The following is an 8,763-nucleotide window of genomic DNA, read 5'->3' on the forward strand; positions in this document are numbered from 1 at the left end:
TAGATACAGTCGTCTGTTAGAAAATGGATCAGAATTCCTTTAGGATTTACTAGATATGTAGTGAAGTTTATCAAACGTTCTGGTTATGAAACATCGAGCCGTATCGTGATAACTAAAAATTCTGTTCGGTTTAGCCAAAGTACATTGTATCATACACGTCTTGTTGATGCAATCAAAGTATTTTTCTCGGCGTAAATACATAGGCAACTTGAATATTGCCTCTTGTGACAGTCCGATACTCACCTTTTACCAACTACTTTTAGTGAAAAGCTGATTCGTGCAATTACGTTGCTTTAATATCACCTTAATGCCAGGTATAGCTTAGAAAACACAAACATGTAGACGTTTCGAGTCGTTTAGACATTTACGTTCATTTTTCTGTCGTTTTTCAGAACTCGAGACCAAACACTGGACCGCAGAGTAAAGCCAACGGCACACGATACTATTTTTCCTACTGAATTGCTTACAAGAGCCAATCAGGATGCAGAGTTTTCGATCAGGTGACTTAAGGCCAAATTCTGATTGGCTCTCGTAAGCAATCTAGTAGGAAAAATAGTGTCGTGTGCCGTTCGCTTAAATTTGAGAAAAGCTCTTCGCGGTTTCGTACGATTCAAACGATCCTCGTGATGTGTCCGCGTAGGACGAAATCCGAGATGCGCGATGCGAGGTAAATAATTCTCAAACAAGCACGTTAACACGAAACGCGGCGCTAAATAAAGACGCGTCCTGTACAAACAGAGCGCTAATTCGTCTCGGTGCTACCTGAAGTCTCGGTCCGTTTAGATATTTACGTTCGGGTAAGATCGACGGTGTGTGCATTTGCACGCGTCCGCACAGTATTTTTCCCCCCGTCCACCGCGGAGAAGGAAGTTCCGTCGATGCTAACGACCCGAACGGGGTCTACCCCAGGCCTGTCTCAGAGGTGGTGCGTTAACCGAAATTGCTCGCGATATGCGAGTTCGATCGCTGGCTCGGGTGGACGGCGAGTCGCCGTCGCTCTCGGCCCATCCTGTCGCTGTGTCCTCCATATTAGACGCGAATGACGCGATCCGTGTATTTAGTCGTAATTGACGAGAGTTCGGGACAGGTCACGAGGAGGCGAGGGAGGCCGCGGCCCGCGGCTCATGGGCGGCTCCCCCCTCCCACCCTTGGCGAACGGTGCAACGTGCGTCGGGTGCGTGTGTGTGCGCCAGATCCCCGCTGCAGCCCCACCGATCCCACCAGCGCGACCCGCCGTTCGCCCATGCCCGCCGTTCGTCAGCCCCACTTCGCGCACCCGGGAACCTCTACCCTCCCTGTCGCGCACTCGGCGAAACGCCGTTCCCTCTCGGCGCGGCGCGGCACAGCGCGTTCCGCTCGAGCACCGCCTCGTCCACCAGCCGATTGGTCGAGCGGCCCTTTGACGCTCGCCCCGTAAATCGATTTATATCGCGAGGGATTTTTGCTCCCTTCCTCCGCGCGCCGCCGCCTGCCTGCTTGCTCGAGCGAGCGAACGAGCGAGCGAGCGTACGCGCCGGCGATACGATAAAGCACCGAAATTTTCACGCTCTCGCGAAACGCGTCTCCAGCTTTTCGTCTCGCCCCTCCTGCGCTCTCTGTCCCCGCGCGCGGAGCTTGTGCGAGACGAAAACGTGACTGGCAGACTTTGTTCGTAGCTGATTTTAGCGCGCGAGACGTGTGTCGTTTCGTATTTAATCTTTAAAGAGCCGAACGACGTTGCTTCATTCTTTTTAATTTCCAAGTTGTAACATTTCTAATCAATTGCTATTTTCTAAAATACTTTGCAGAATTCGCTTCTATTCGAATATTAAAGAATTTCTGCCCAGTGGGCCTAATGGTATTTGACCACATGCCATACGTCGACTAGAATTTGTTGATTGCACTCGAAAAGGGCCAAAACCCATGGCCGAGACATTGTGCAAATAAAGAAAGTTCCCTGTTGCCAGTTGTGTCGAATTATTCAATCTATTTGTTAACTAATTACTGGCGATTCAATATTTCCAAATTTTGGTTAAAGAATTTGTAGTAAAAATTGTAATCACATTTCTTGATTCTGTTTAATTATATCGTGGTTTTATCTCCGAAGGATCATTGGTCCAGATTGTAGCATCGTAGACACAGGCCTTTAGAAGCCAAATTGTGGAGTCTGCCGCGTTACTGGAGAAAACTGTTTTGTATTGAAATACTATATTTCTTGTATTGAGTCATATTTCCTGTGTCACATTTCACACCTAAGTGGCCGAGGGTCGAGCGTAATAGAGGTTCCCATTTGTTGAAATTCGCTAGAAAATGATAGTCCGAGGCGCTTGCGGACGATCGTAGCTTTTCTGGCTGTCGAGGTAAATATCTACAGATGACCAGCGGCCTTTGAGTGGCCGAACAATACGGCTGAGTGGCCGCGACCAATCGAACAAACGACTCGGCTTTGTTAACCTCCGCGAAGGTGACGGTGCTCCAAAGCATCACTTATTAGGCACGCGACCCTCGTAGAGCGAAGATGGCTGCGGCACGACTGTGAGTCGAATGGGAAACAATGCGTCGTGAGAGGGATCACCGATCGGCACTCTCGTACAAAAGATTTACTCGGAACCACAAACTCGACGAAATAACACCTCGCGTGAATTATGAGCAAGTAGCCGAGCTCTTTCCTCTCTATTTCCCTTCTGGACCTTCGGCTTGCGCGCAGGCTACTTTTCTCAAAGTTGGCTAATACGTTTTCTCGCTGCAACACGGCAATTCTTTGACTTTACCAACGCTGTACTCGCGATCGTCGCCAATTCCTTGAACGTAGACAGCGGCCATTCGTCTCACGATTTCTAACTTCGAATGGTTATAAGAAAACGAAAGGTTGCTTCTTGTATGCCCATGTAAATTATTTGTAACAGATTCATTTAAACTTTGTCTCTGACATTAGTCGTTGTCACACCCTCAGGAAGGATTTCGGTTACCGAAACAAAAAATATTCTTCACGCATTTATATTTCCCTCATTTAGTCTAAAAATAAGATAATATCAAAATAAAATCAATAATTCTTATTCTCCTCTATCGAATTAAAAAAGATTGACTTACTATATTGAAACAAGAGTAACTTATATGTATAAACGTAAGTTTGCACGTAAGGGGATGCTGGAGTGATTCTGTACTTTCGCACCTTTTGCACTTAAAACTGTCTGTTTCGTGGAAAGATTTGTGTAATACACAATTTAAATGGCACGTGTACAGATGATCGAAAGCAGCTTGCTATTCCGACTAAATTAAAGAACAATATGGCATCACTGAAACTAAGTTTGTAAGTCTAATAAAAAATAATAGTGAGCAACACATACATACAGTACATGTAGTATGTGTGTTGCTCACTATTATTTTTTATTAGACTTACAAACTTAGTTTCAGTGATGCCATATTGTTCTTTTTCCTCCATCTTACAACGCACGAAGTCGGCACCACGATGTTCGACAAAAGATGATACATACTATTGTTTTGTTCTAGACTTTAGAATTTTTCATTTAAGATTAAAGTGTTCCTTTCTCTATAATAAATATGATTGGCGCCATATCGATTTTATTTTATGATATATTGAAGTATAATAGCATTGGATCCGGAATTTTTTTTTTCTGTGGGTGTAGAATTTTATATTCCCACGCCGTTTGATAGTGACAATTTTTACAAATTTCTCTTTGTGAACATTGTCTTCTCATAAATTATATTTTTAATACAACATGTACGTACGAGTATATTTCCAAGTTCATCTCTGACATTGGTCGTCAAAATTTTACATTCCCATGCCGCTTAAAAGTAACAATTTTTAAAAATTCCTCTTTGTGAACATTGTCTTCATAAATTAGATCATTTTGAATACAATATGTATGTATATTTCCAAGTTGTATGATACTTTGACGCACACACGCTTACATATACTCGTTTCTAATATTGTGTCTATTTTTCATTTATCTTTTTTTTTCACTTTACTATTGCAGACCTAATGTTGAGCAATAGATACTGATACATTGTTTATGGGGGGAGGCGAAACCAATCCCCAGTCTAGATTTCTTACCGTTAGAAGAGCGAGGGAGGATGGGGACGGGTCGTGCTTCATCGTCCGGAAGTGATTCGATATAGCCTAAGAACGTCTGATGGAAGAACAGCTAGGGAGGTGACAAATTGAATGTCGTCTTCGTCACAGATACTGCAAAATTCTATCTGCTGGTAACATACAGGATCGATAACACCAGTTTTCCCCGCTTACGAGTTTAATCCTGAAATACGACGTGTAAAGCTCGATATCCCAAAAAAAGTATCACGAGACACGGTAGTGTCTCGCGCCAAGTGTAAGCGTAGCTAGTACACGCGTGCGAGACCGACCGTGTAAGTTTACGCGAGTTAAACCATACATGATCGGGCTGTAAGTTCATCGCTCGAATAAAATATCTTCTGTTCATCTTTGCGCGAATAGGAGCATGCCTGTACTTAACTGAGATCTACGTGTCACTTTTCGAAGATAGATATTTCATTGATATCTCATTCAAATGGAGGTCTTAAATATTGTCACCGGAAACTTTCGCTTTCAGTCCGAATACGCGTTAACAGATCCGACAAACATGAATGCGTTGCGACCATCAATCTGGCTATTCACGCGGCAATCAAGGCTCTTTCACGTGTCAGAGTGCGACGAGTCTATCGGCGACTCGAAGAGCTTTTCTGCGTCGATTTTCTCTGGTTTTTGTGCGCTCACACGGGTTGACCTGCGCGCGACAAATCGCTCGGACTCGTGACACGTAAATCCCAAATCGATGAGAGATCCCCCAGGCATACGCACACGCTGCTCTTCTTCTCGGAGCAGCAGCTCGCCCCGTCTACGGACGTGCTCGATGAACGCGTTAGACATGCCTGCCCACTTCGGGCAATATCTATGGGTGGGCTCGGGTCCATCGGGAGCAGACGAAGCGGCCGCTCGATACTCACAAGTCACTTTCGCGGCTGCATCGCGTACGGAAACGATGCCCAATAACGACAGCGGTGCTTCCTTCAGCCCTCCGGAGGCGTTTGCTTGCTCGATTGATTCGCGATACTTCGACCTAGAGGTTTCTTCCTCGCGAATCCTGTTGCGATTTTACGTATCGGAGTTGCCATTTTGTCGCGATAGGCCTGTTTTTACGCTTGTCTTTAGTTTCCGTATTATCGGGATAAAGTTTCGCCGCTGCTATTTTAGTAACAATGAAACGTGTGCGTTTTGTGTTTTACAGTAGCACTCAATTTTCATTTTTTCTTTTACATAGATGGTATTCTTTCGAGCCACGAGGGTTGTAATTATATTCTTTAATTAATCTATTAATTTTATTATCGATGCCGATTTAGTGTTTTCACCTGCTTTAATTGTTCTTCCAAGGACTGTTGGAGCACCTGGATTTTCAAGATCTTTGGCTGTCTTGAATTTTTTATCCGATTTTTTCTGTAACTGACTCAGAGTCCCCCCTTACCCCAAATTCCTATATCTATAATGCATTAGCCAATTCTATACTTACCTATTATAATAGAAATTTCTCATACATTAAAGATTCTACCCGTGATTGCATTAGTTGCTCAGGCATCTAAATGGAAGTCGCTTCCCGATCCCGGAATATAATATCGAAGTCCACGCTTGAGTGGCATCGAAAAAACTGCGAGAAATCATTACGCGTTACGCAAGGACGCTCGCAGCGACGTATTAGCATGATAATGTTCTCGATTAGGGGCGTGCGCGAGGAGCTACTTGATTCTTCCTGGGCAGTCGTTGCCGAGGAACGAGATGCGCGTCGTTACGAGCGTCTCGATTGAAGGATGGGGGCAATATGGGAGAGGGCAACGGGGGAATTTGTGATGGCCTTAAGGCTATATACACGCCCTTCGCGGCGGACCTGCCCTAAACTAGGCTGACAATAAGTCCCCGGAAGAGCGAGAGCGATCTGCCCCCCCTCGACTCGGCGACCCTCCGGCAATAATTAGGCCCATTCAATGAGGAGATTTATGTAACTCACCATGATGGAATATCTTATTCCGTTCGTGGCGAGGAAGAGAGAAAGAAAAAGAGATCAGAATGAGAGGGAGAAAACGGGACGCCATCACGGGAGGAAGAGCTCGGCAAACCACAGGCAATAATTTATTTATCACATCTATACGGCCGCACGACAGATCCGCCGGCCGGTAACTCGTTTCAGGGGTTTCGGTGCGGCGAGTGGTGTGGGGGTAATCCGTTTCCTCTCCGACGATCGAACTGTCTCGATCCGCTGAGAGATCGGTTACTCACGGCATGGTACTCGAACTCAATTATAGTCTATCTCTCTCGCGAACGTCCCACCCGGTGCCGAGAGAAACGCGTCTGGGACGTGCGCTCAAAGTGCAACAATAGGTAAACTTCTCCGACTCATCGGTTTAGAGTTTCGTATTAATTCCTCCGATCTATTGTGCCGTGTATATTTTTGTCTCGTTACTCCGACTGCAGTAGGAAACGTATATCACCAGTCGAACGTGAACTCGTAAAACTTGGAAATATTTCCCGAAGGTTTTCACGTTGACATTAAATACTTGAAGATTCGTGCGACTCTAAGTGGTACATAATTTTAATTAGGATACGCAACTTTTCAGGCTGAAGCCAACTTCAAGAGTCTTGATATACTTTTTATCTCCTAAATTGAGAGGAAAACCATTGGAAAGGATAATACGTCGATCTGGTCTCTCATTGGGCGTCGCGATTCGCTCTGGATCGTATATACGTATTCTAGTAGCACAGTATATTGGTGCAATATTGGGAAATGTGTAAATCTAATATTCCCAACATTGGTCCAATATTGTAAGATGGACGCCTCCTCTTACCCTAGTAGCACTGTGCATTGGTTAAACATTGGCTCAATGCAACCAAATATTGAACCAATGTTTAAGCAATGTTTGGTCTATGCACTGTGCTACTAGGGTATTTAGCCAATATCCCTTCTTAGAAATATTGGTCTAGTATTGTATCAATATTAGACCAATGTTATATTGCTAAATATTGGCCAATGCATTTCCTATATAAATCTAATATTATATAATTATTAGTGTGCAATATTTACATTTATTTCGTAGCCAATATCGGCTTTACATTGGGAAATGCTGGCCAATGAATTTCTAACCAACATTGGATCAATGTTTAGCCAATATGCCTACTTAGCAATATTGGTCTAGTACTTATTGTATCAATATTAGGTCAATATTAGACCAATGTTATATTGGTAAATATTGGCCAATGCATTTCTTATATAAATCTAATATTATATAATTATTAGTGTACAATATTTACATTTAATTCGTGGCCAATATCGGCTTCACACTGGGAAACGTTGGCCAATGGATTTCCAATACAACCAATATTGGACCAATGTTTAGCCAATGCACTGTGCTACTAGGGTATACTCGTACATAATCCCACGATAGTAAAGTTAATTAAATGCTGCGGCGGAAGAAGCTGTCGCGCTCCTGAAGCAACTTTCTGGTGCAAGAGTGACTCTCGGGTACGAGCGCCGGTCTCTGAGAAAAAATATTTATCGCCCGCCTTTACGAGCATCCTCCGTTGAAAGGGCAATTTCGCATATCCTATGCGTCTCAGGATCGATTAGCGAGATCACCATACGCGCTCGCCCGTGTTGGCTCGGTTGCAACTGCCTCGGCTGAAAATGCGCCGGGTAACCGCGACAGGAAATACATAAGGAATTTATGATGTCGTACGGCCTGCCGTGCGTCGAGCGCGCGCGGTGAACCGCGGTTAGTATCGAAACGCACTTCGCGAACGTGGTTCGAAGCCGAAGGGCAGCGTCGTTTCGAGTCGACGTATTTTCCATAATATGTCGGGGAAGCCGCGTCGCCGATCGTCGACTTCGAATCCTTCCAAGAATGGAACGCGCGCATCCCAAGTATCGCCGGGGAGCAGAACTACCCTGCTCAGAACTGTCATTATTTCCTTTGTTGTTACATACAATTCTTTGACAATGTTTCCTTATGATAATAATTTTATATGTCGAAGCATCCGCCCTCGAATTGCGAATTAAAATAAAACGAGCCGATTGCAGGACCCCATTCGTCGAGTAAGCCTTGGATGAATCTTATTTTATCGGAATTTCAATGCGAGCCGATGAGCTATTGAAAAGTTAAAAGGTAGATCGTAAAATAATTCAAATTTTCTTTAACGAAGTATCGACTTTAAATACAATCACGTTCAGAGGTACACACGCATTGTGCAATATCTTTGGTAGACGTCAGTACTGATAAAAATTCATCTAAAAATGTTTTTTTCCCCTTTCTGAAAAGAAAAACCAAAGCTCACGCGTTTCTTTCTTCGAGCCATAAAATAATGTTGTCGATAGCCCCCCAGTGATTATGCATCGTTAAACGTTTATCGTCCTGCAACGAGAATGCTCTTTTTTACACATCGGCCATATTTGTTATTTACAATCGTAGCGATAGTGTCATGGTTAGAGTCGAGCAAACGACCAGCCGTCGTGCATACGCTTCGTCCGATAAGAAACTTTTAGAGCTGCTCCCAAGTGCTTCGTGCGTCTATTTTTGCCGGGCATAATGCCAGGCCGTATGAAAGGAGGGTTTATTATAGCCTATTCGAATCGCCTATTGTCATTGCCGTGCATGTTGAAAACACTAACCTCGATAGCGTCTCGCACGCACGCTCGGAACGGTTCCTGACCTTCGAACTTGAATTTAATTGCACTGCACCTTGCACCCGCGGCTGACGACGCGACA

Source organism: Vollenhovia emeryi, unplaced genomic scaffold (genome assembly GCF_000949405.1).
Source record: "Vollenhovia emeryi isolate VEMERY1.0 unplaced genomic scaffold, V.emery_V1.0 DF939136.1, whole genome shotgun sequence".
In the NCBI taxonomy this organism is placed as follows: Eukaryota; Metazoa; Arthropoda; class Insecta; order Hymenoptera; family Formicidae; genus Vollenhovia; species Vollenhovia emeryi.